The 26290-nt window shown below is 36.1% G+C and overlaps 1 long non-coding RNA gene across 4 annotated transcripts; it reads right to left on the minus strand.

Annotated features, from left to right (window-relative positions):
- LOC108403179 (uncharacterized) lies at positions 1-26256 on the minus strand. Of its 4 annotated transcripts, XR_012127757.1 has the most exons (6): positions 26140-26256; positions 22291-22397; positions 15549-15623; positions 8051-8111; positions 7537-7666; positions 1-1109 (listed from the first exon to the last, which is right to left on the minus strand). It is a non-coding gene; the product is annotated as an uncharacterized lncRNA (long non-coding RNA). The 4 variants fall into 4 exon arrangements; XR_012127758.1 differs by lacking the exon at positions 1-1109 and having other exon boundaries at positions 5304-7666; positions 15549-15618; XR_005053875.2 differs by lacking the exon at positions 1-1109 and having other exon boundaries at positions 5304-7666.
- Between the last annotated feature and the right edge of the window lie 34 nt (positions 26257-26290).

Raw genomic sequence — 26290 nt, forward strand, 5'->3', positions numbered from 1 at the left:
AGGTAGTCTTTTTTTTTTCCAACATGGAACGTTCAACAGAAAATATCTGACTCCATAACGTTTGTTCAGTTTCAGTTGTCATAAACTTTACTCAATGATGAATTAATATTTTTCAAGAAAAATTAAATTAAAATATGGAATATGTAGTGAACATTTAAAAAATACAACACTTCCAGATATTATAAATATTACATTCCTCTCCCTCCACTAGTTCATTTTCTATATCATTTGTGACAGATCAGTACATTTTACTTGCTTTCTGATTATTTTTGCTTCTGTTTGTATATTTTAGCTTCAGATTTCTTCACTTCTAAAAATCTATTGTTAACATTTGGCATCAGATGAATCATTTTTATTAATATTTTCTCTCAGCCTATGTTTCTGAAAATCATGAATGAAAATATTAGTTATATGGTGGGTAAATCTAGATATAAAATACACATAATAGAAGTTATGGAAGGAGGGGTAATAAAAACAAAAATCACAAAGCTATTGGAAGAACCTTTCCTAAGCTAAATACTTACGATCCATAGCAAAAAAAAAGAAACATACTAAACTTGGCACTCTTGGTGAAAGTTAGAACTTCAAGAATAAGGGAAAATACTATATACTTCCTGTAGATAGACTTGGTTATTTAGAAAGGAAAGAAAATCAGGCAGACATTCTCATTTACTACAGAAAATAAAAGAAGACAGTGGAACATTTTAAAGATTTTATAATTTATATGAACAAGAAAACAGAGACATTTACAGACACCCAGGGACTCAAAAAGTATATAAGCTAGAAGCCCCTCCTGAGAAAAATACTTGAAAAACTATTAATAGTAATGATGATGATGATAAAATCAGACTAAATATCAATATAGGAGAAATATACCCCCAAATTGGAATAATTGACATTGCATGCATTCTACCTTCTTGGGTAATTTCCTTGTTATCCAGGAGTTCCCGGTGGGGCACATGAAATAAGCTTAAACCCAGTTATGTGTCACATTCTTCCAGTTCAATGATTGGTTCAGAGATAGAAACTTGATCACGTCAAATTGAGTTACAATGAGACTCTTACGTTGTCCCCCTGGTTTGACTCCGATGGTAAAAAAGTCTGGAGTACTGCAACCAGTGTAAAATCAGAAAGGCAAGAGATAAGAAGAAATCAATAACGATATGAAGAAAACTATAACATCGACTTAATTTTTTAGAACATACCAGGTTACCATCTTCATGAGAAAACTCAGTATTATAATGATATCAATTCTCCCTAAGGTAACTTATAAATGTAATGCAATCCTAAACCAAATTTTATGAAACTTAAGATACATTTAACTCAATGAGGTGTTTCTTAATAGCCCTTAACAAGGGAATTCTAAAAACTCATCTGTAACAGAAAAACACATGCAAGGATGCCAATTAAAAAAATGATAAGGCATATGTCCTTCCAGATGGTAAATAAACCTTAAAGTTATAATAATTAAAACAGAGGGAATTGAAATGAATAGATCAATGGAACAGAATAAAATACCACCCTAGACTCATTTTTGTACATAAATTATAGTAAATGTTGTGTATCAATTCACTAGAGCAGAGCTTGGATTTGTTTTGCTGCTGTTTTTGTTTTCTGTTTTGGATTTTTTGGTGGTGGGGGGTGCTGCTGGTTAGTATATATTAAGAGGGTTTACAATATTCCAGGCACTATTCTAAGTATTTTTCATGTAATAATTCATTTCTGTCCTACAATTCTGTGAGGTAGGCAAAAATGTTACCCTCATTTTCTATTGATAAAACTGAGTCTAGTAATTCAGAACTGCAAGCAAATAGCAGAGCTGGAAAAGAGACCTAAGCATTCTGACTCCATTACACCATGTAGGTAAAGATAAATTAGATTTTTACCATCACCAGACTAAAAAAGAGTCGGATTCTGTGATAAATCTACAGTTACACTATAAAATATTTGAATAAAATAGAGGAGAATGTTCTTTTAATCATGAGGGTGATGGAACCTTCATTAAAAAGAACATAAAATCCAGAAGCTGAAAGGGAAATATGCTTTAAAATTATTACATAAAAATAAAATTTCTTATAAGGAAAAAGATACCACATTAGGTTAAAAGATAAGCTGCACAGAGAAAATGTTTGCAACTTATATGTTTAACAAAGTATTAATATCCATACCACATAAAACACCCCTGCAAATCAACAAGGGAATGATAAAGCTAAACAAAACACAGAACAAGAATCCCTAAAGGTCCATAAATATATGGAAAGGCCCTCAACATCAGTAGTAATCAAGGAAATACAATTAAAACTTCAGTGGATACAAAAGGCTCAAAGGAAGAACTCGGGGTTGGTGAGGGTGAGGGGAAATGAGTATTTTCATACACCATTTGTGGCAATCAAAAATGGAAGAGGACATTTTGGAATTTGGCTATATCCACCAAAATGTTAAATGTCAAACCTTACACCTAGCAGTTCTATTTGCTTTATTAAAAAAAGCAATTTGTAGAATTATATATAAATATACATATATTTATGTATATATTATGTGTGCATATATATATATGTATACACATGGACACATTCATATGTACATATTTACAAAAGAAAAAGTAAAATTATGAGTATTAAGGTGAAAGGAAATGTTTTCTAACAAATGCACTATTCTAGCAGTCATTCCTGCTAGGGAGAGAAGAGAATTGTGGAGGAAGGGAAAAGGAATTGTCATTTTTACCCTATACACTTTATATTATTTGAATTTTTCATAATGCATATGTGTTTATATATCACTTCTGTTAGTTAATTCTTTAAAGAATAAATCTTGGTTATTTAAGAAAATGTCAAAACTAGATTCTCCTGTTTGCAAATATAACTGTATTTCACAGTTTTGCCATTTGCTCTCTCAGTTTGTTTTCTCTGAGTCTATTTACATAATCCAGACAGAGAGCTAATTTAACTTTTGGCCATATTTACAGGGGTTCACTTTAGTGGTATATTGAAGAGTAAGGTCAAACCTAGCCCAACCTGTGAATAGTCAAAGAGGTTTTTTTTCTTTTTTCCACCTCTTTCCTCTGCAATCCTCTCTATAATTCTGGTATCTCTAGTGCTGTTCCTTCAGTTGCCAAGGCCTAGCTGTGAGTGCCAGGCCAGCTCCTAGCAACACGAAGGCCCATTGATAGTGCCAGGCCATTTTCTCACTGCCAAGGACTCCTTTTTTCCTCTCTTAGGGAGGACCATTAGCTGGCAAGCACCTTTTGCCCTCTGCTTTCCACTTGCTCCTCATGCAATGCAGGAGCTGGAGAAAATATCTTGAGATGCCCAAGGAAAAGGCAGGAGAACAAAAGCCATATTCTATGAGCATCTGAGGAATAGATAGAAGACACCTGTGTCCCTTTTGGAATCATGAAGACACTCTACTGGCCTGCTTACCTCTGTCATCTTGTATTGTTAAAAAACAAAAAGAGAACTCCCAATTTAATTCATCCAGAGTTAAACTGGCCTTTCTGTTATTTACAAACACCACCCTTACTTACATAGAGCCCCAAGTGGAAATTCAGGGAAATGGAGTGGAATTGGACCAGAGTGAGGTAGGCAGGGAAGGCTGTGATGACTCCATCCTTTCCCCAAGAACTCTTACAGCTCATGTGCCAGCAGCAATTGGATCAGGAGTTCTTCCTCCCCTCGGGGCAGACAAATCGAAATAGATTTGTTTGTCTTAGTCTCCTTTTCTCCTGCAATCTTCCTTACAAAGAGGGCTACAAAACGAGTCCCTACAGGCATGTGTAATACACATGTGCTGTTTTCACCTACCAAATTTGATTGTCTTTTGGGGAAATTCTCCCCCAAGGTCTCCAAGGACCTCCTGCAGACTTACCAGTCAGGCCCACATCATTGGTTCAAGGATGGGAACGTGAACAAGCCAAGCCAGTCGATGTCATATCTGAGACTTTTGCTGATACTGTTAGATGCTCTGTTTGCATTGAGTTCGCTCAGGTAGTGAAATGTAAGCTAGACTATCTGGTAACTAATCTTGACCACCTCTTGGGTACCTGAGAAAGAAGTCACTTGGAGTAAGGCAGATTTGAAAGATGGAAAGATACAAGCCTGATGGTGTTATGTGTTGTCCTCAATCCAACTGTCTCACTTCTGGCTATAATCCAACATATTCCCCATTTTTCCCCAACCCATGCTGTTTCTATCACTTATAAGCCACAGAATTCTGATCACAGATACACCACAGAATGGCCTTTCCTGGACAACTGAAATTTCAATAAACCATGAACAGGGAAGAATGGATGAGAGTAAGAGTTGTGCCAAGAAACAGACTGAGACTCAGATAACATGTGCATGCTGGGTGCTTCCTATACGGTCTCATTTAGTTCTCCAATACTCCTGCTTAGTACAATAGATGAGTAACAAGGAACAGAAGTTAGTGATTGGCCTCTCACTCTAAATCCTTACTCTTTTCCTGGCCTATAACATCCTCGATCTTGAGCTGGTTCTTCCAGACAGTAAAGTGCATCCAGAGCTCCCCACTGATAAGAGATTTTTGATAAGTCATAAGAAGTGTTAAGAGTCTAATTAGAAACACCAGGGTCACAAAGAACATATTAAAACCTGCCACTTATGAGAAGTTCTTCCAGGGACTGGCTGGCATTGGAGTCCCTGATAGGCACACTTCTGCCTCCAGAAGGCCCTCTCCTACCCTTTGGTTTCTGCACAACTACCACATTAAATACCACATATTGGAGGCTCCATCAGACTAGGAAAATCTTGTCAACATGTTATTACATGCTGAAGTATCTGTATCTATAATCTCCTATTGATATCAAGAGATCTCATGGTCCTGATTTTAGAGTCAAGAGCTCCATTATAAAATGTCTTCTATATAGACATTTCTAGAAAATAGTTCTTCATTTCAAACATAGGTCATTTTAATCTACAAAAAAGCCCATATGATTTGTGCAGTACTGGCATTTTCAACTCAAAAATAAATCTATACATTTATTTTGTCAAAAAGAAAACTTTTAAAGACATATCATGACAACTGGAAGTAATCTAAATATCCAAACAGGAAAATGATTAAACAAATTGTAATATATCTACTTATTTTTTATAAACTGTATTAATATAACTTAATTACACTAAATAATTATGCTTAATAAGTTCATATTACTATTTATTATTAATCTATTGATTTTATTAGTTTTATTAATATATTATGTTACTATATAATAAATTGAAATAAAAATAATTATTTTAACAAATTATATTTAATATTAATTGAATGTTACAATATGAAACAAACCAGAATATAACATTGTATTTGCATAATGATAATTATGCAAAATCCTTATCTATTTGCAGAAAAAAGAGAACACTGGAAGGAAGAGAATGCAAAAATGACAATAGCTATGTTGTTAAATATGATTATAAGAAACACTTCTTTTTTGCAAGCTTTCTCTGTTGATCATTGCATGTGTTTTATAAATTAAAAATGGGTCATTTGAGGACAAAAGAGCTGACTAACCACCTCAACAATGAAGACAGCAGATGACAAAGAAACATATGAAAAGATGCCCAACATCGTATCTCATTAGGGAACTGCAAATTTAAAAAGTGATGAGGTACCACAACACACCTATCAGAATGATTGAAATCCAGAACACTGACACCAATGCTGGCAGGGATGTGGAGTACCAGGAGTTCTCACTCGCTGTTGGTGGGAATGCGGTCTGGTACAGACACTTTGCAAGCAAGTTCGACAGTTTCTTACAAAACTAAACATATTCTTACACCATGCCATCCAGCAATCATGTTCCTGGGTGTTTACTGAAATGAACTGAAAACACGTCCCCACAAAAACCTGTACACAAGATATGTATAGCAGTTTGAATCATAATTGCCCAAACTTGGAGGCAACTAAGATGTCCTTCATTTAGTGAATGGATAAATAAACAGTGATGCATCCATACAATGAAATATTATTCAGTGCTAAAAAATAAAATAAAAGTTGTCAAATCCTGAAAAAATGTGAAGGAAATTTAAATGCATATCTCTAAATGAAACAAAAAATCTGAAAAGGCTACGGACTTATGATTTCAACTCTATGATATTCTGGAAAAGACAATACTATGGAGACAGTAAAATATCCAGTGGTAAGCCAGGGATTCGTTATAGGGGAAAGGAAGGGAGAGATAAATAGGAGGCTCACAGAGGACTTTTTTAGGGCAGTGAAAATCATCTGTATGATGCTGTATGATGGATACATACTGCTATACATTTGTCAAAACTCATAAAGTGTGCAAGAATAAACCCTAATGTAAACTATGGACTTTAGTTAATAAAAATGTACTAATATTGGTTCATTAATTATTTAAAAATTACCACCTGAATGCAAGATTTTGTTAACAAAAGAAGTGGAGGTCAGGTTATACAGGAACTCTGTACTTTGTGCTCAGATTTCTGTAACTGTAAACCACTCTTAAAAATAAAGTCTATTAAAAACAATAATTTCAGTGTGGTTCACAGAATCATTAGTAAATTCTAGGTTTTTTATTTCATTTGCTTAATTTTTTGGTTTTGGAGAATTCTTATTTGTAAAATTCTTACATATTTTCTGTATAAATTTTTAAGTAAAATTTTCAGACGTATATTTTATAGAAGCATTATAGTTAAGTAAATACTGGATTTTTAGCCATTTTCATTGTCTTTGTAACAAAATTTAATCAAGGCTTTATCTCTGTTGAAATATATTGGTCGTTGAAATGGCAGATTTTACTTAAATCTATATTCATTGAATTTTAAAATGAATGAAAAACCTACCTGTAAATACAGTAATGGCTTCATAATATCTGCTTTTTAAAAATAATTATTTTTTTCCTCCCTTGAGTTTCACCTTAATCATTTGTAACTTAGCATCCACATTTTTCTAGCAAGTTCATGATCCTTGCAAGCCCTGGGGTTGCTCACTCATCACAGTCCACAGGATGAAAAGCAGCTTGCCTTTTCCTTAAGCATTTTAATGTCTCCATTTAATGTCCTTTTTTCATTGGCAAGTTGTTTAGTCCTCTGGGAAAAAATTAATCTTCTTTGGGGACTGTAGATCTTTCTAAAAGCCAATGTAAGGATCTGTTATGCCAAGGAAAGGTAGACTCCCAAGGTAAAAAGATCAGTGTGTGGCTAGGTTGCTAAAAACCTAGCTGCTTCAACATTTAAGTGAAACAAACATAAAATGAGCCAGGAATAAAAAAATTTTTAAAAAAGACTCTATGGACAAATAACATATGAGAAATAAGACTTTCTGTAATAAAGTACTCTTGATTGAAGGCAGCTATGAACAATTAATAGGTTATTGGTATTTCCCTGATACCTCCTCATTCACAGATGCTCTACTTTAACTTAAAAAATTAAACAACTGTTAAGGCAGGTAATTATGGTTGGTTTTGTATATTTAATTTTGACCTCAGTGGGTTTGAAGTTAAATATTAATTTAGTGGTCTACAATTAGCTCCCTAGTATAGGAAGGTGCTAACCCCTTTATTACCAACACTTCAGGGTTGTCAGGTTCTCTGCATCCTTGGAACCAACAGAAACAAGGCAGTGGCTCAACCAGGTCCAGCGCTCTTGACTCCTGCACTGCGCCCTCTGCTGGAAACTGTCCTCCATGTCCAAACCTGTTGGGACAGGGTATGAATGCAAACCATCCCATAGAGTAAGGCAGAGATTACATGCTTATTTGTTACCATTAATCCCTCCATTTACCCATTTCATCTATATCCCACCAGTATCTCCAGAAGCCAAGATAGTGGATAAGAGAGATCTCAGCAAATCTCTACAACTGTTTATTTATTTATTTATTTTTTTGAGAGTGCGTCTCTCATATTTATTGATCATATGGTTGTTAACAACATTAAAATTCTGTATAGGAGACTCAATGCACAATCATTAATCAACCCCAAGCCTAATTCTCAACAGTCTCCAATCTTCTGAAGCATAACAAACAAGTTTTTACATGGTGAACAAGTTCTTACATAGTGACATAGTGAATAAGTTCTTACATGGTGAACAGTGCAAGGGCAGTCATCGCAGAAACTTCCGGTTTTGATCACGCATCATGAACTATAAACAAACAGGTCAATTATGATTATTCGTTTGATTTTTATACTTGATTTATAGGTGAATCCCACATTTCTCCCTTATTATTATTATTATTTTTAATAAAATGCTGAAGTGGTAGGTAGGTGCAAGATAAAGGTAGAAAACATAGTTTGGTGCTGTAAGAGGGCAAATGTAGATGATCAGGTGTGTGCCTATAGACTAAGTATTAACCCAGGCTAGACAAGGGCAACAAAACATCCACGGATGCAGAAAATTTCTCTCAAAACAGGGGGGGGTGAGGTACTAAGCCTCACCTCTGTTGATCCCCAATTTTTCACCTGATGGCCCCCCTGCGACTGTGCCTGTCTTAGGTTGTTCCTCCCTTGAGGAATCTTACCCGTCTCTGGCTAACCAGTCATATTCCAGGGCCATACAGGGAGATGTAAAGTCGGTAAGTGAGAGAAGAGCCATATTGTTTGAAAAGGTTAGCTTTTTACTTTTTTGCAGATTTATGCCCTGTGGCTTCTATGCCCAGCATTTGTCTTGAGTCATCTTTACCACTTGGAGGAATTATGATACTCGGTAAATTCTATATGAGGCACAAATTCTATTTAAGGGTTGTAATTAGGAAGGAAGAAGAAAAACTATAGAGGTAGCAGATGAAGAAAATGTGGGAGGATTGAATATTTCTTTGCCATATCTTCTTGTAGAGTAACTTAAGCATGTATAGGTTTTAAACTACTAATTAAATTGCGCACACACATTAACATAATAGGAATATAGTTACATTACCAAAGCAGATCTATAATTACCAGCCATCTCCAGTGAAGCCAAGAAAACCAGTTAGGCACCCTAGGCATTTGTGAAAATTTGTCTATGATATGATGGATATTGTCCAACTGTACTTGAACAGTCTGAGAGAAATCAGACAAATTAAAACAACTCATTCCTGGGAACTGTTCACATCCCATATGTTCTTTTAACAGTAGATAGTCTGTAGTTGTAAGACTTCGGAGTGCTACAACTTGCACTTCTCCTAATTCTTGGTTGAGTTCCAACAGTATAGATCCAGTCAAATTTGTTGTTTTACTGTATGCACAGGAGAGCTTAGATACCTCCTTCTTCATTCCAATAGCAAGTCCAGGAACCGGTGGGATGAATGCAGCTACAACTGCAACAGCACCAGGATCTTTGTTGAAGTTTTTTGATGATCATCCTCTGAAATGACTCTTCCAGAGAATGTTGATGTTGGAAGTTCTTCTTCATATCGTATCTTAATTCATTTTCTGGGTAGCCAAAATAGGCTTTGATCCTCTGTATAAACACAAACAAACCCTTTGCCCGCACTTTGATATGCCCTTTATACCATTGTGAAGAACTTATTGGAGATAACCACACAGGAACTGCTTTTTCTTCTTTTTTTTTTAAGAGAAAGGAATATTATCAGAAAAATGTACTTCCATAGCTGATCATCTGACACCCTTTAAATGATCAAAATTAAGGATATTTAAAGCATACATTAATCGGTGATTTCACTTAGTTTTATCCTATCAGGGAGTAATCCCCCTTTACTTACTTTTTTTGTTGTTGTTATCATTAATCTACAATTACATGAAGAACATTATGTTTATTAAGCTCTCCCCTATACCAGGTTCCCCCTACAAACCCCCTTACAGTCACTGTCCATCAGCATAGCTAAATGTTGTAGAATCACTACTTGTCTTCTCTGTGTTGTACAGCCCTCCCCTTTTTCCCACCACCCCATTATGCATCCTAATCATAATACCCCCTTTCTTCTTCCCCCTCATCATCCCTCCCTACCCACCCATCCTCCCCAGTCCCTTTCCCTTTGGTACCTGTTAGTTCATTCTTGGCTTCTGTGATTCTGCTGCTGTTTTGTTCCTTCAGTTTATCCTTTGTTCTTATACTCCACAGATGAGTGAAATCATTTGGTATTACTCTTTCTCCACTTGGCTTATTTCACTGAGCATAATACCCTCCAGCTCCATCCATGTTGCTGCAAATGGTAGGATTTGTTTTCTTCTTATGGCTGAATAATATTCCATTGTGCATATGTACCATATCTTCTTTATCCATTCATCTACTGATGGACATTTAGGTTGCTTCCAATTCTTGGCTATTGTAAATAGTGCTATGAAAAACATAGGGGTGCATCTGCCTTTCTCAAACTTGAGTGCTGCATTCTTAGGGTAAATTCCTAGGAGTGGAATTCCTGGGTCAAATGGTAAGTCTATTTTGAGCATTTTGATGAACCTCCATACTGCTTTCCACAATGGTTGAACTAATTTACATTCCCACCAGCAGTGTAGGAGGGTTCCCCTTTCTCCACATCCTCACCAACATTTGTTGTTGTTTGTCTTTTGGATGGCAGCCATCCTTACTGGTGTGAGGTGATACCTCATTGTGGTTTTAATTTGCATTTCTCTGATAATTAGTGATGTGGAGCATCTTTTCATATGTCTGTTAGCCATCTGTATTTCTTTTTTAGAGAACTGTCTATTCAGTTCCTCTGCCCATTTTTTAATTGGATTTTTTGTTTTTTGTTTCTTGAGGTGGGTGAGCTCTTTATATATTTTGGACATCAAACCTTTATCAGATCTGTCATTTACAAATATATTCTCCTACTGTAGGGTAACTTTTTGTTCTATTGATGGTGTCTTTTGCTGTACAGAAGCTTTTCAGCTTAATATAGTCCCACTTGTTCATTTTTGCTGTTGTTTTCCTTGCGCGGGGAGATATGTTCAAGAAGTCATGTTTATGTCTAAGAGGTTTTTGCCTATGTTTTTTTCTAAGAGTTTTATGCTTTCATGACTTACATTCAGGTCTTTGATCCATTTTCAATTTACTTTTGTGTATGGGGTTAGACAATGCTCCACTTTCATTCTCCTACCTGTAGCTGTCCAGTTTTGCCAGCACCATCTGTTGAAGAGACTATCGTTTCACCACTGTATGTCCATCGCTCCTTTATCAAATATTAATTGACCATATATGTTTGGGTTAATGTCTGGAGTCTCTCATCTGTTCCACTGGTCTGTGGCTCTCTTCTTGTGCCAGTACCAAATTGTCTTGATTACTATGGCTTTATAGTACAGCTTGACGTTGAGGAGTGAGATCCCCCCTACTTTATTCTTCTTTCTCAGGATTGCTTTGGCTATTCGAGGTCTTTGGTGTTTCCATATGAATTTTTGAACTATTTGATCCACTTCATTGAAGAATGTTGCTGGTAATTTGATAGGGATTGCATCAAATCTGTATATTGCTTTGGGCAGGATGGCCATTTTGACAATATTAATTCCTCCTAGTGACGAGCATGGGATGAGATTCTATTTGTTAGTGTCCCCTTTAATTTCTTTTAAGAGTGACTTGTAATTTTCAGGGTATAGGTCTTTCACTTCTTTGGTTAGGTTTATTCCTAGGTATTTTATTCTTTTTGATGCAATTGTGAATGGAGTTGTTTTCCTAATTTCTCTTTCTATTGGTTCATTGTTAGTGTATAGGAAAGCCACAGATTTCTGTGTGTTAAATTTGTGTCCTGCAACTTTGCTATATTCCGATATCAGTTCTAGTAGTTTTGGAGTGCAGTCTTTAGGGTTCTTTATATACAATATCATGTAATCTGCAAATAGGGACAGTTTAACTTCTTCTTTACCAATCTGGATTCCTTGTATTTCTTTGTTTTGTCTGATTGCTGTGGCTAGGACCTCCAGTACTACTTTAAATAACAGTGGGGAGAGTGGGCATCCCTGTCTTGTTCCCAATCTCAGAGGAAAAGCTTTCAGCTTCTCGCCATACAGTATAATGTTGGCTGTGGGTTTATCATATATGGCCTTTATTATGCTGAGGTACTTGCCCTCTATTCCCACTTTGCTGAGAGTTTTTATAATGAATGGATGTTGAATTTTGTTAAATGCTTTTAGAGCATCTATGGAGATGATCATGTGGTTTTTGTCTTTCTTTTTGTTGATGTGGTGGATGATGTTGATGGATTTTCAAATGTTGTACCATCCTTGCATCCCTGGGATGAATCCCACTTGGTCATGGTGTATGATCCTTTTGATATGCTGTTGAATTCTGTTTGCTAATTTTTTATTGAGTATTTTTGCATCTACATTCATCAGGGATATTGGTCTGTAATTTTCTTTTTTGGTGGGGTCTTTGCCTGGTTTTGGTATTAGGGTGATGTTGGCTTCATAGAATGAGTTTGGGAGTATTCCCTCCTCTTCTATATTTTGGAAGACTTTAAGGAGAATGGGTATTATGTCTTCTCTGTGTGTCTGATAAAATTCCGAGGTAAATCGTCCGGCCTGGGGGTTTTGTTCTTGGGTAGTTTTTTGATTATTGTTTCAATTTCTTTGCTAGTAATTGGTCTGTTTAGATTTTTTGTTTCTTCCTTGGTCAGTCTTGGAAGGTTGTATTTTTCTAGGAAGTTTTCCATTTCTTCTAGGTTTTCCAGATTGTTGGCATATAGGCTTTCATAGTAGTCTTTAATAATTCTTTGTATTTCTGTGGAGTCTGTCATGATTTTTCCGTTCTCATTTCTGATTATGTTGATTTGTGTTGATTCCCTTTTTCTCTTAAGTTTGGCTAGAGGCTTATCTATTTTGTTTATTTTCTCAAAGAACCAGCTCTTGGTTTCATTGATTTTTGCTTTTGTTTTATTCTTCTCAATTTTGTTTATTTCTTCTCTGATCTTCATTATGTCCCTCCTTCTGCTGACTTTAGGCCTCATTTGTTCTTCTTTTTCCAGTTTCAATAATTGTGATGTTAGACTATTCATTTGGAATTGTTCTTCCTTCTTTAAGTGTGCCTGGATCACTATATACTTTCCTCTTAAGACTGCTTTCGCTGCATCCCACAGAAGTTGGGGCTTTGTGTTGTTGTTGTCATTTGTTTCCATATATTCCTTGATCTCTAATTTAATTTGTTCATTGATCCATTGATTATTTAGGAGAATGTTGTTAAGCCTCCATGTGTTTGTGAGCCTTTTTGTTTTCTTTGTAGAATTTATTTCTAGTTTTATACCTTTGTGGTCTGAAAAGTTTGTTGGTAGAATTTCAATATTTTGGAATTTACTGAGGCTCTTTTTGTGAGCTAGTGTGTGGTCTATTCTGGAGAATGTACCATGTGCACTTGAGAAGAATGTATATCCTGTTGCTTTTGGATGTAGAGTTCTCTAGATATCTATTAGGTCCATCTGTTCTACAGTGTTGTTCAGTGCCTCCGTGTCCTTACTTATTTTCTGTCCAGTGGATCTATCCTTTGGGGTGAGTGGCGTGTTGCATTGCAGTCTATTTCCCCCTTTAGTTCCGTTAGTATTTATTTCACATATGCTGGTGCTCCTGTGTTGGGTGCATATATATTTAGAATGGTTATATCATCTTGTTGGACTGAGCCTTTTATCATTATATAGTGTCCTTCTTTATCTCTTGTTACTTTCTTTGTTTTGAAGTCTATTTTGTCTGATATTAGTACTGCAACCCCTGCTTTCTTCTCGCTGTTGTTTGCCTGAAATATGTTTTTCCATCCCTTGACTTTTAGTCTGTACATGTCTTTGGGTTTGAGGTCACTTTCTTGTAAGCAGCATATAGATTGCTTTTTTATCCATTCTATTACTCTGTGTCTTTTGATTGGTGCATTCAGTCCATTTACATTTAGGGTGACTATTGAAATATATGTACTTATTGCCATTGCAGGCTTTAGATTCGTGGTTACCAAAGGTTCAAGGTTAGCCTCTTTAGTATCTTACTGCCTAACTTAGCTCGCTTGTTGAGCTGCTATATACACTGTCTGGAGATTCTTTTCTTCTCTCCCTTTTTATTCCTTCTTCTGCATTCTTCATATGTTGGGTGTTTTGTTCTGTGCTCTTTTTAGGAGTGCTCCCATCTAGAACAGTCCCTGTAAGATGCCCTGTAGAGGTGGTTTGTAGGAGGCAAATTCCCTCAGCTTTTCCTTGTCTTGGAATTGTTTAATCCCTCCATCATATTTAAATGATAATCGTGCTGGATAAAGTATCCTTGGTTCAAGGCCCTTCTGTTTCATTGCATTAAATATATCATGCCATTCTCTTCTGGCCTGTAAAGTTTCTGTGGTGAAGTCTGATGAGAGCCTGATGGATTTTCCTTTATAGGTGACCTTTTTCTCTCTAGCTGCCTTTAAAACTCTTTCTTTGTCCTTGATCTTTGCCATTTTAATTATTATGTGTCTTGGTGTTGTCCTCTTTGGGTCCTTTCTGTTGGGAGTTCTGCATATCCGTGGTCTGTTCGATTATTTCCTCCCCCAGTTTGGGGAAGTTTTCAGCAATTATTTCTTCAAAGACACTTTCTATCCCTTTTTCTCTCTCTTCTTCTTCTGATACCCCTATAATATAGATATTGTTCCTTTTGGATTGGTCACAGAGTTCTCTTAATATTGTTTCATTCTTGGAGGTCCTTTTATCTCTCTCTATGTCAGCTTCTATGCATTCCTGTTCTCTGCTTTCTATTCCATCAATGGCTTCTTGCATCTTACCCATTCTGCTCATAAATCCTTCCAGAGTTTGTTTCTCTTCTGTAATCTCTTTCTGGGCATCTGTAATCTCCCTCTGGACTTCATCCCTTAGCTCTTGTATATTTCTCTGCATCTCTGTCAGCATGTTTATTATTTTTATTTTGAATTCTTTTTCAGGAAGACTGGATAGGTCTGTCTCCTTCTCAGGTGTTGAGTCTGTGATCTTTGTCTGCCTGTAATTTTGCCTTTTCATGGTGATAGAGATAGTTTTCAGAGCTGGCACAAGTGACAGTTGGAACAACTTTCCTTCTTGTTGGTTTGTGGCCTTCCTCTCCTGGGAGAATAGCAACCTCTAGTGGCTTGTGCTGGGAAGCTGTGTGCAGACAGGGCTTCTGATTCCTGCCCGGCTGCCATGGAGTTTATCTCCGCTGTTGCTGTGAGCGTGACTTGCCTCGGGCTGCTGCTCCAATATGGTGGAGCCGCATTGGAGGGGGAGCAGCCAGGAGGCTGTTTATCTCCGTGAGGGGCCTCCATGCTCCCTGCTGCTCAGGGCATTAGAGTGCCCAGAGATCCCCAGATTCCCTGCTTCTGGACTAAGTGTTCCAGGACACTTCCATCCGTTTTGGGGTCCCTGTCCCTTTAAGACTTTCAGAAAGCACTCGCAAAAAAATAAATAAATAAATAAATAAATAATTTTTTAAAAAAAAGCCACTCACTTTTCTTTGTCCCCGGGCGCCAGCCTCAGGGACCCGCTCACAGGTCTTGCTGTCCTGTTTCCCTAGTATCCAGGACCCCACGCATGCACTGTGTCTGCCCTCTGGTCCGGATGGCTGTGGCTGGGTGTCTAGCAGTCCTGGGCTCCCTCTCCCTCCCTGCTCCGACTCCTCTCCTCCTGCTGGGAGCTGGGGGGAGGGGCGCTCAGGTCCCACCGGGCTGAGGCTTGTACCTTACCCCCTTCGCAAGGTGCTGGGTTCTCGCAGGTGTGGATGTGGTCTGGATGTTGTCCTGTGTCCTCTGGTCTCTATTCTAGGGAGAGTTGTCTTTGTTATATTTTCATAAATATATGTGGTTTTGGGATATTTCTGCTGCTCTACTCACGCCGCCATCTTGGCTCCACCTACAACTGTTTATTAACTTATCTCAAGTTTAAATACATAACACAATACTTGCCTTCCATAGGTACACACTTGTACATATGTGAAAACTTGACATGACTAATTATTTTCAAAGCTGTACTCTTCTGCTTTGATTACATAATCCTGAGACTTGTGGCCAACAGAAATTAACTACTTTAGAAAACACTATTGTTTCTATTTCTACTATATTTTGAGTGTTAACAAATCTATCAAATGAAAAAAATTGATTCACTTGAATGCATTGTACTTTTTGTCACTTCACTGGCATTTGGAAGAAATTTTCTCCCTTTTTAAGATAACATCTGTCTTATAGCACTAACTTTACTACTAAGTGTAAATAATTACTAAATGAATAATATTAACTTTACAGAAAAAACCTCATAATACAATTTAGTTAATGTCTATGCATTTACTTTGCCATTAAAAAAAATGTCCTTTCTGAAACTTTTATTTGGGAACTGTGAGTCTGGCCCTGTGCTATTGGTTTTGTATTTACAATGTTGTACATAAACTTGAGCAGAATAGCCCCTTTCCCATGGTAGACCCTAGAGATTAAAGGTAGGGGCTGGAAGCATAGGAGTGTCACTGTGAGAACACCATTGGAGCTGAATTGGTAAACGTACAAACAAACATACAAACAACGTCCAGGTACTACTCCTCAGGAAACCAGACATTCAACTCTAGTCCTAAGTAATCTACTGCCCTTCACAGAAGCCAGTAAGTAACGCCAAAGATTCCACTGCCTCTTGCCCTCTTCTCTTTTTTCTTTATTACTGCTTCTTCCTTTTCTATTCATCATCTTTATGCCATACCTCAACTTTTCCTCATTTACCATAGGATGACTAATGTGAAATAAGTCCCACTAAATACATAGTACACATTAGTTATCACTCTATTAAAGACACACGTACACCTTCCCCATTCCTCTCAAGGGTTTTTTAATCCCTAATTTCTCATTCTTTTCCTCACATTTTATTCCCAAATTTAATTTCACATTCATACTTTATTTTTCTTTCTCTCCCTCTCCTAAGTGCTGGATGTTGAGTTGAACAGAATTTACATTCAAATAAAACCTAAAACTTTTTGTCCACATTTTCATACCAGCTGACTGAAATTGTAAGTGTCCCACTAGAGAGTTAAGATATATACTTGCTTAGAGGTTTTAAAAAGCATGCTGATTTCATCCCTTTATTCCCAGTGTCCCTCCAGAGAGGAGGATGGACTATTCAAAATTGGTTTGGATTGATAAGATACTTCGCCCTTATTTAAAGAGTTCATCTTGTATCAACCTCTCTTTTCATCCACTAAACAGATTCTGCAGCCTTCCTCATCTGAGAGAATTAAGCCTCCCTTGTCTGCTTTGATCCAGAAAATCATGCTTTCATTAACACAAACATCTCCTGATCTCTGCCAATGCATTTCAGATTTTCAAATTATGTATGTGCATCATTTTTCAAAATGCCGTAAGACTACAGGTCTGCCAAGCATTCAAACTGCACAGTCCCATGGCATGTATGTCAATTCATTCTAACTGGGGAGCATGATGATTGTAATCTTAGTCTCTCAAGTAACTGCAGTTAGCTGTTTCCTTTATTTCAAGAAAAGAAATATGGTAGTACCTAACAAGAATGAAATCTCAGAAAATCTTATTCCCATCTATTTTCTGTTTTCCCAATAGAAAAGATGAAAACAACATTTTACATTATGAAATGGTCTGACTTTGGTGACTGAGTTGAAAAAAGACAAGTGTTCTTAGTGATGTTATAAACATAAGGCAATAAACAAGTAGCAATTTTTATATTTGACAAGAGTAAATGCACAGGAAGTTTTTTAATTTTAATGGAAAATACCCTGGGTCATTTGTTCCATATACATGCTTTTCAACAAATTTTTTTCAAACTCAGATCTTCAAAATTGTCTTCACCTGTTTTCTTTGTCCATTCAAATCTTCTCTGAAGCAGAAAAAGAAAAATGCCACCATAAAAAGTACCATTTAGACTACCCAGAGACTTGGTAATTACAGACTGTGCCCAGAATTTCCATTAAAAGTTCTGGTAAACACACAAGCAATATATAAAACCAACAGATGACCCAGATACTAAAATTATCAAACAAGGACTTTAAAGTAACTATTTTCTCAAATAGTCAAGAAAATAGATGACAAGATGGAGTATTTTACCAGATAACAGGAACCCATAAAAAAGAGCTGAATAGAAATTCTAGGACTGAAAAATACAGTAATCGAAACAAACGCTTCATTGGATTGGTTTAACAATTGGAAGGCTGAATATAGCTGAGGGAAGGATTAGTGAACTGGAAGTCAGGTAACTATAAAATACCCTGAGGGAAACCTGAAGAGCAGAAAGGGTGGAAACTGTGAATAGAATGAAAGGGGCAGATGGGACACAGTGCAAAGTTCTAATATGCATATAACACCACCTCCCTCCAGAAAGAGAGGAGAGAATGGCAACTATGAAAAAGGACGATTTTTGAGAGTGAATGTCAAGAACTTACCAGTTCATGGAAGATACCAAACCACAGATTCAGAAGGTGTTCCAAACTCCAGACAAGGCAATTGAAAAGAAAACCACACTGGTTCACAAGACAGTACAACAGCTGAAAACCGAAGACAAAGAGAAGAACCACAAGAGTACCTAAAAAGGAGGATATATTATTTTCAAAGGAACAATCATAAGACTGAGAACTGCCTCTTCAACCGGAAGATGTAGAACAAAGACAATGGAATAATATGAACAGAATGTGAAAAAAAAAAATCTGGCAACCAGCCAAAATATCTTTCAAAAGTGAAACAACATAGACATTTCTAGATTATCAAAGACTAAGCATATTCATCAACACCAGCCTACATGAAAGAGCATGCTAAAAGTAGTTCTTCAGGCAGAAGGAAAATGATCCCAAAGAGAAACACAAAAATGCAGGAAAAAATTACATAGGCTATATTTGAGGAAGATCTGAGGGAATACTGACTATACAAAATAATATTAACAACAATAATAATATCTTAAGGGGTTTAAAGTATATGTAGCATTAACATATGTGACAACAATAATACTAATGGCACCTGAAGGGTTGGGGAAGGTTAATAGAGTTCAATATTCTAAAGTTTGGCATTGACTGGAATGTGGTAAGAGGACTAATTTAGATTCATTCTAATAATCCAAGGACACATGTTTAATCTCTAGGGGAATTTCTAAAACAGCATTGAAGGATGTGTAACCAGCAGGCCAATAAAAGAAAAATAAATGGAATAATCCAAAACTGATTAATTCAAAATAAGGAAGAAGGAAAAAAAGGGAGTCATAAAGCAATTGGGGGAAATAAAACTGAAAACAACTAATACTGTGGTAAATATTAAATTAGTCTATTTTCTGTGCATCTGTTGATTGTTTGAAAATAGCTGGGAAGTGTGATTGGCAAGCAATGTCTAATTGACCTGAATTGAAAATTTGCTGTTGTTAATTCATTAAACAGATTTTCCACAAGCAAATAATAAAAATTATCAATAGTTGATGATTTTTGTATGATTACATAAGCATTATGTTACTGTATCTCATTTTATCCTTTGAAGTTTGTTTATTAGCCCTATTTTACGGGTATTTATATTTTTTAAGTGAGTTTCAGGCCGGTTAACTACCAGCTCACATTGAAAATAGCATATCTGGAACAGAAAACAATTTTTGTTTCTGTTGTTAAACATGTTATTTACCTCCAGAAGTGATACACCTAATCATCATATTTATCAACTGTCTTGAAAAGAAAAACCAGTATTTCATGATTTTCTTTTAAACACACACACAATAACACATGGAGGCATTTTAGCAAATGTGTGGATCAAGTTTTCAAAAAGGAAAAAATAGAGGGAGGGTATCACCTAAATCCTAGCAATTAGCCCAAGTTATTGATTCATTGAATAAACTTTTATTAAGCATGTGCTGTCAGGCATAGTACTAGGCCCTGATGATATAGAATAAAACAACATTTTTAATAAAGATTATTAATCCTTTGTGCAGCAATATTTTCTCCAGCCTATTGTGTGTATTTTCCCTTTGTTTTGAGCCTTTGGCCATTCAAAATACTCACTTTTTTAGTCTGTGTATAGGAAAATATAACTAACTTTTTCTTCACAGAAACTTTTCCAATTTAAGAAAGTTTACCCCTGTTTACAACATTATATAAATATACACAAAAATTCAATTCTATCATTTTATGCACTTAATTATGTATTTCATTTAAATCTCTAATTCATCAGAAAAGCACTTTGTTACATGATCTCAGATAGAAATGTAGCATTATCCATTGTATTAAAATGCATATTTTCCAATCTGAACTGAAAATTCCATTTGCTTTTCATATAAAGTTCTCATAGTCTTAAATCAAATTTCTGTATACTCTAATATTTATCTACTTCTTTGTGTCAATACATTCTATTTTTATTGGAATGACTTTAGAGTAACTCTTGGCAAGTGAAGTACCTAAACTAGTATTCTTTATTTCCCCCACCCCCGGGTCCTCTTGAAAAACTTTTTTCATAGCACATGCACACACACACAGAGTTATATCTGCTTCTTGTAAATAGTATAAAATATATGACACAAAATGTTACAATCCTCATTCATTAATTCCTCCACTATAAAAATGGTAGTGTGTATTCTGCCAGTTTTATTAGCTAAGCATTTTATTCACTTAAAACTCATTCTGGACTAAACTTATTTTAAAAATAATTTCATTGGCTTTTCACAGGCATTTATTCTTCTAAAGAACCTTTAAAATATTTTAACCTAGTTGCATAAAATGAAGGATAATTCCTCTAGTATTTAGTGTCTGGAACACACTGGCAGCCAATAGATTCTTAGATGTTTTTTGAATCAACCTGTTTTGGTAGAGCTTGTATGGTTACAAAGAAAAAGACTTAATCCAGCTCATGTAAATGGGTATTTGTTATATATAAGTCTTTAAGGGTTGTGAAAAAAATCGGGAGTTTACCAAAATATAACAGGACAGGACAGGGACTAACCTGAGACAAAGTTTCACTAATGATCCAACTCTCAAATTGAACTAAATCACTTCACAAGCAGTTTACAAGTCCAGGTGCTAGATATCCAAATAAAAATGACCAGGTCACTATCATTAAGGTGTTCTCTGTGTAACGGAGAAACTGGGATACAGAAATAATGTGACTTCCATGGTGTCACACAGGTAATCTGATTGCTAACTGAGAGCTAGAGCTTAGTATTTCCCTCTACCCATGCCTTCTAACCAGGTTAACTCTACAAAGTTGCTCTCTTTTTTTAATCTATTCCTTCTGCTTTATTATTGTAATCTCAGAGAAAAAAGTGCTCTTGTTACCAAAGTAACCTGCGACCCCTGATCTCCTTTCTTCAGCCCTTCTCTTTTTATATTCAAAATTGCCGTTCTGTTCAGTCTCGGATTTATATACAAGGAAAGAAATGTGGGGTATGTATATGTGTGTGTGTGTTGAGAGAGATAACGTGGTCTACCATCTTTTTATCACAGTCAATTGCTCTGCTCCCATCCTCTGACCATTGAAAGGATCCTCCAGCCTCTACCTGCATCCATCCTTAAGAGCTCTCCACTCCTCTGCCCCTCAGGTTTCCTGAGGATCACTAGTAACCTCCTTATCCACAAACCCAGTAGCCCTTGATTCACCTATCTGACATTGTTGATCATTCCTTCTTTCTTGTAACTCTTCCCTACTTAGACTTCTCTGATTCAATACTTAAGAGTTCTCCACTTCCCTCCCCAATCCATCTTCTCGTTCACTGGCTTATCCTCTATTCCATGAAAAGAGACATTTGTTTTCTTCTCATATTGTTTTTCTTTTCCCTAGGATTTTTGAATATCTTACAAATCTTTACTTTCACCTTTTACCAATTTCCAGACAGATCTATTCCCAATATCTTTTGGACATGGTTGGCTGATACATACCCAAACTGAAAATTAGTGTCAACATTTTCCCCTATTCAGTCAAGAACTTACTCCTCCTTACTTACTTATTTCTATGAATAGTGTATTCACTCAACTGTCTGCCTCCTTATGAAGCTTTGGTTTGGCATCTCCCTCACCTTAACCAACACTCCTGCCCACCAGCACCACCATATAATTGTGCACGAGACTATGTAGCTTCTGCCTGCAAAATGTCTTGTTTCCAGGCTTTCCTTTTTTCATTTCTTCATTCATTTTTACTGATACCCATATTAGCTGTGACCTGAAATATTAATTACAAAAGGATTGCCTAGACTCCATGATGGACCTGAATCAAGTACTAGATCATTGTTACATAAAATTTTTACTATATCCTTTTATTTTCAAAGTCAAAATTCACTGTTCTTTAATGACATTTTAGATAACAACTTGCTTTGGTCATAAAGAGTGTGGGATGTGGTACTATGTGGTAGACAAGAGTTCAAATGTCCATTTATTTATTCACCAGTGTATTTTAAACATCTACTATTCACCAGGCAAGATTCTAGTTTCCGAGGATTCATCATTGAAAAAAATAAAATCAATATACTCACGGAATTTACATTTTAGAAGTTATATCTGAGTCTGGATCTTGGATCCAGCATTTTTGGATTTGTGATCTGAAACGTTACTTAACCTTTCTAAGGTTGTGCTCCTTCATCTGTTAAAAAAACAAAGTGGGGGTTGGGGAGTGAGATATAATACATACCACATAGGCTCTTCTAAGAAGTTGAACTTAGGCTGATAGATGATGTTATTTATCCAATAAATGTTAGCTTTTTTTTTCCCCCTGAACTGTATATTTTGTCCTTTCCCTAAAGGTTGCTTCACTCACTATTTATGCCACATATTGGGGTTCATTTTGTGTTTTGGCCCATAACACTCTAACTTATTACATAATTCACAAACTACATGTTTTTAGTGTTTTGTCTTTTTTTATTCTGAAAACTTACTGAATTTGCATAGATACTTAAAAATGAAGCAGAACTTAAAGTATGAAAAGATTATGAATACTCTCCATCTGAAAATAAAATGGAGCACAGTAAAAAATATGAAAATAACTAGATTTTGCTTTCTTTTGTAGTTACGTAACTTAGCTCAAACATCACTTTTTTTCTTCCCTAAATTAGGAAAGTTTAAAATTGAAAAAAAAAAATCTCCCTCTCGCTCTCCCTCTCCTATTCACTAGAAACTAAGAAAGAAGAGATCTTATTCAGGTCTTTCCTACATTTCTGGTTCACATCCAATGGACCAAAGAGAAGAAGGCATTCATTCACTAATAATTATCAAGCACCTAAAAAGTACCACAGCTCTTCCAAACTCTAGGGAAATCCTGGCTTCTGCTCTCATGGAACTTGCATTCTCAGTTAGAAAGCAGGGCTCTCCTGCAGCTGCTGGGGCAGTGGTAGCTAGCTGCATGTGAATACTCTTAGACTTACAGAAGATATTGGAGACAATCTAGACAATTTCCAACCTAGTAGAGAAATCTGTAATCTAGAGCATCTTCATTCACCCTTTTCTTGGATGCCTGCAGTGACAAGGAGCTCAATATTTCATCTTTTCCATTTTCAATAGGTTCGAATATTAAATGTTCTCATATTTTTCTGGCTTACCAAAACATAAGGCAGCTTTACATCTCTTTCTTAACAATCACAGCCACATTTCTTAACATTCACAGCCCCCTAAACTGAGCTAAATACACCCAATCTGTTAGTCATTCTAAATGCAATATTGTCATTAATATTGCCAATGACCAAGATTCATAATTATTTAAATAGTCCCTATGTATAGACCCACCAGCTCAGAATATAGTGAACCATTCCTTCCTACTTGGGGTAAAGCATTTTAGGATTGAAATAACCCTAAACGCCATGGTCACCCTAACTGATTGGCTCATATTAAACCTTTGCCACTGTCAGGCTATTTCTTGTCATTATTTCTCCGTGGCCTTATAGCTGAAGGGTGGTGATATGTTGGGAAAGCATGGAAGCAGGCACACCTATGTGAAATAATATCATTTCTTGAGACTAACTAAAGTGCTATGTGACTTACTGATTTTCATTTAAATTTATTAAATTAGGTATCAACATTGAACATCTTCAGGTCCAAAGCCAAAAGCAGAGCTTCAAGCTTATAGGAAATCAAACAGTACCATAATCATTCAAATAAAATGAGTGACACTATACTTCATGTGAACAAGAATATTATATTAATGTTATTATGTCACTTGAAATATAGATATTTGCTGGAAGACAGGTTACAAATCATCAGATTTATACATAAATATTTCATGACTTCTTGAAAAATGCTGATTTCTGTCATTTAAGTCCTGAGTATTTATTTCACATAAATCCATTCAGTTGAAATAATTTGGAACTTATTAGACATGCTCAAGAAAATTTTTTAAATTTTAGGAATATCCAAAATGTCCCAGATCACCATATTATAACCAATGACCAATATTTATTCCACTCTAAAAGAGAAAATACTTTTGCACCACCACATGTAATATGTTAGACACAGTTTTGAAAATTGATATAACATAATTAAGGAATTTCTAATTAACAATTTTTTTCAAAAGTATTCAGAAGAGATTAAGAAATATGTGATACAGTTCTAAGCAAAATGATGCATTGTTGAACCCACAGAGGATATATAAAAATGTGTAAGGGGGGGGAAGTACTTTTCATATATGTGTTGACTGTCATTTTTTAAGAATTACAGATAATGCAGCAGTAAAAAGAAATTTCAGAATTCAATAAATGTTTAGAAATTTAAGAGTAGATGAAAGAGTGAAAATTCTTGAATTTTGAAATTCCTCTTTAATGAGAAAGGGAAATCTAAAATAATGACAACAACAATAATTAAATCATTTACAAAGGCTTTTGGAATTTTCAGAATTCCTGTGTCTCTGCTTAAAGCACATAAAATTAAAATGATGTAGTTACAATTTGTTTCTTAACTATTTTATATTCAGTAATTTTTAATGAAGCAACTAAATTAGGCATAACTTAGTGCAGCTTTAATGTAGTTATGATGAATATATTTTACTTGATTAAAAATGATAAAACCAGAGAGCCTTAAATATTATCTTAAAAGATTAACTACTGTGTCAATTACACATCTAGGGGAAAGGTATAAGTGAATATTCTGAACAGTAACTTCCTTTTGTTCATTTCATTTAATTAAAGACTCAATCAACTTTTGCTCTAAATACTAAAATTTTCCTAAATTACACCTTGGCTTGCAAATGGAAGGGCATATAGCAGGGCTGTCAATTTAACACTAGTGAAGATTCAGCAAGTAATCCATATTTTTATTTAACCAAAAAAATACTTGGTAGTGTAAAGTGATCTAATTAACTAAATAATCGCCAACCCTACATTGCATTTTGTGTTACATGATATAATGCAAATAAATATTAGTAAAAATCAAAGTATTTGGATACTGAACTGATAGGCCTGCCTCTGCTAACAGGTACACTAATGAATAGAAGCCTCCATCCCTTAGGACCCAGTACATGAGGCAAATTTTTCACCGCTCTCACTTCTAGGGTAACCAATTAACCACACTATTTACAAAGTTTTCTCCCATAGGAATGGAAGTCCATGTGGTCATCTGTATGTTTATTTTGTCCAGTGAGAGGGGAAATCTTGCAAAGAAACAGTTTTGAGATACGTATTAAATTATTTAATCTAAATTTATTTTATCTAAAAAGCAAACAAATGTTCATAGATGACAATTTTCAGCTAAAAACTTTATCTACATTTAATTGCCAATCTCCTCTAAATAGGTAAATGTCTTCTCATAGCAACTAAAATTGAATCTCCTTCCTCTGAAAGCCCTGCACCTTTATCAAATCAAGTCTTGTCTTCAGGCCTCAGCCCTCTGCCTTGCATCTCTAAGGGAGCCATACTGCCAATTGGGGCTGTTACCCTTGAGAAGGGTAGCTCAACTCCAGGAGAGTCTCCAAAAGCCAATAAAAATTAATTTCCTCGACAAAAGAAAACACTTTTCAAAATACTAAAAAAGAAGGAAAGAAATCTCAGTGCTTTGTGTTTTTCTGCTTGTTGTTAGGATTGGGGACAGGAAGCATCTGAAAGATGGTTTTAAGAAGCGGATGGCTACTTGCATGGGACTGCATTTTAGTTGTGCACAAAGTTGACTTGAGTTGTTCTGCCACTAAAAGTGAAGCGCCCTGCACATGGAAACCCCCTTCAGACATTCAGAGTTTACCGAAAAAGGACTGCGGAGCGCTGCCATAAATTCAGAACTAACTCTCCAGCCTTCAGGCTTTGAGAGAGAGAAGGACGGAATGTGGAACCCGGGGAGCCCAGCGTGTCTCGCCTTTAAAGAACCGGTCGGCGTCCTCTCCCTCCCCCCGAGTAGGAAGCGAAAGTCACCTGCAGATCTGGCCGACTCTGCCGACTCTCTCGGTCGGTCCCGCTCCTCGTCTGCCCAGTTCGGACAGTCTCCATTGACCAGTTCCAGCTCCCGCCGCCTTCGGCTCCAGTGTCCCCTGCCCCCGCCCCTCGTCTGTAATCGCCCCCCCTA

This window comes from Manis javanica, chromosome 2, assembly GCF_040802235.1.
Source record: "Manis javanica isolate MJ-LG chromosome 2, MJ_LKY, whole genome shotgun sequence".
Lineage (NCBI taxonomy): Eukaryota > Metazoa > Chordata > Mammalia > Pholidota > Manidae > Manis > Manis javanica.